This window comes from Oratosquilla oratoria, chromosome 35, assembly GCF_046742065.1.
Source record: "Oratosquilla oratoria isolate Oo_2021 chromosome 35, ASM4674206v1, whole genome shotgun sequence".
NCBI lineage: Eukaryota > Metazoa > Arthropoda > Malacostraca > Stomatopoda > Squillidae > Oratosquilla > Oratosquilla oratoria.
The window spans coordinates 47352897-47355396 of NC_134811.1; the positions used below are offsets into that span (position 1 = coordinate 47352897).

At 44.6% G+C, this 2500-nt stretch overlaps 1 protein-coding gene across 1 annotated transcript in view; it reads right to left on the reverse strand.

Annotated features, from left to right (window-relative positions):
* The window catches only part of LOC143018654 (uncharacterized), a gene marked incomplete in the record, with an annotated part of 838726 nt that overhangs the window by 5145 nt on the left and 831081 nt on the right, over nt 1–2500 (reverse strand).

A 2500-nucleotide genomic window follows, 5' to 3' on the forward strand; every position in this document is an offset into this window, starting at 1 on the left:
ATGACTCTTAGCAAAAAAAGTGTATTGCATATCTAGAACAAACTTATGACACCAAATTTACTCTGACGATCAAATACGTCCATTTCAAAATATATATATATATAAAAATAATAATACTATCTGATACAACTTCACAAAAACATACGTTGTGTGCAATTTACAGAAGATGTAGAAACAAAAATACTTAATTCATTAAGTGCACACTGAAGCAGCTCCTTTGTTTACCGAGTCAAGACTTGCGGGCAAGAGGTGTGGGTGTCCAACAAGGGTAGAGAGGGTTCAAAAAAGCTGTGTTCAGATAAAAAGGTTTTTTGTTACGTGTGCCTGTGCTTGTGCTCCGACAGGGTCAGGTGTTCAGAGAAAAAGGAAAAATAAAATAAACTAAAAAAAATCAAGAAACGGCACAATACAAATGTCATGATGCAAACCAAAAAATATATGTATACTAAAATAATAAATGTGACAAAAGGGTCAATTCAAGGGATTTCAAAATGTCCACAGATTTAAAAAAAAAATGTCATGCCAAAATTAGACACTGCATAAAGGGTTCCACATAGAGGAGTTAATCAAAATATCAAAACAACAAAAAACAAAACAAAAAATAAAACAACAACATAAATACAGAAAGACTTGTTATAAACCAAAGGCCATATAAAGTTATCAACACCCGAAATGAAAAAAAAAAATCATGCTCAATACCAAACGAATTAGGCCGAAAAATAAAAGACAAATGGCGGAAACATGTGGCAGCTCAGTAGTAATACATTAAATCAAGGAAAATACTCAGCAGACCTCATTACCATCTACATCTGCATTAATACGCGAAAATTAATCCTTTGTAGGTAAAAAAAAAAAACGCCCGTAGAACCCCATAAAGGCAACACGGTAGGTGATGGGGGGGGGGGGTTTGAATGCTGATCGGCTGGTGGAGGATGTGGTGGAAGGAGAAGGGCGACGAGGAGTAGGAAGAGAAGGAAGAGAAGTAGGACGAGCAGTAGGAGGAGGAGGAGAAGAAGGAAGATTGGGAAGATAAAGATGATGAGAAGAAAAGGAAGGAGGAGGAACAGTAGCAGGAGTAGGAGGAGGAGAAATAGAATGAGGAGGACGAGGAGGGAGAGGAGGAGGAAGGAGGAGGAAGGAGGAGGAGGAGGAGGAAGGAGGAGGAAGGAGGAGGAGGAGGAAGAAGAAGTAAAGGAAAAGGATTGGAGGAGGAGTAAGAGGAGGAGTAGGAGGGGGAGGAGGAGAAGAAAAAGAATGAGGAGGATGGGGAGGGAGAGGAGGAGGGAGGAAGAATGGAGGAAAAGGTGGAGGAGGAGGAGGAGGATAGGAGGAGGAGGAGGATAGGAGGAGGAGGATAGGAGGAGCAGGAGGAGGAGTAGGAGTAGGAGAAATAGAATGAGGAAGAGGAGGAAGGAGGAATAAGGAGGAGGAAAAGGAGGAGGAGGAGGAAAAGGAGGAGGAGGAGGAGCGCCTCCCACGACACCTGCAGCGTCCCCTGAACAACGTCTGTCGGTTGAACGCTTGACTTGGTTCATGAACACCCCTTTTCCTTCTTCTCTTCCTTCATCTTCTTCTTGTTCTTCTTCTTCAGACATCCTTCCGTCTTGCCAAAACCTTCTGAGGTCAGTGAGCAACCGACTGACATCCTAGGGAGCGTGCAGAATGCACTGAGGGCTTTGCAGATGGATAATAAGGTAGCAAACATGTATAGTAGGATCACCTTGAAGTGACGCAGAGCACATAGCAATCTACGCAAAATAAAGACTATGCCGTCATATATACACACACACAAAATTCTACAAGAAGGTACAGCTTTCAAAGTTGCGCGGCTGGCGGGCCGCGATGGACTTCACTCCCAGAAAGTCAGAGGGCCTGAGAGACACTCTGACTGACTGACTGAGTGGTAAACTACTTTTTTATGTTATTAACACTGTGTGCTCCACGACATTTTCTGGCCGTGACCCGAGCCCAGACTCCCAACGTGCCCCATTGCGACATGCTACTAGCCCAAACACCACCGACCTCCATCTCGTTTTCTTCGACCTGGTGGAGCCTTATTAGAAAAATATATTTAGTTAAATTTTAGTTAAGAAACAAAAAAAACAGAAACCTCTTCAGCAACATCATCATTTCCACCAGGTCAAACAAAACGAAGTGCAGTGTGAGTAGTTGCTAGGCAACAGAGAGAGTTTGTGTCTTCTTGTGGAAGAAGAGAAAAGAGAGCCCGCGTGTCGGTCAGTCCTTGCGAGGTCTCACAGCGTCTGAGGCGGAGGAGGAGGAGGAGTAGGGCAAAACCCCAATGCCGAAGTGCTCCTTCAGAGGACGTAAGTGAAGTTAGGAAGAGGGAGAGGAAATACAAAGAGACCACCCACCACTGACAAATTCCTAACGCTCCATTTAGTAGGGGAAATGAATGTGGGCGTGCGCGGGCGGACAGGGAGGGGGCGGGCGGGCGGGCGTGTGTGTGTGTGTGTGTGTGTGTGTGTGTGTGTGTGTGTGT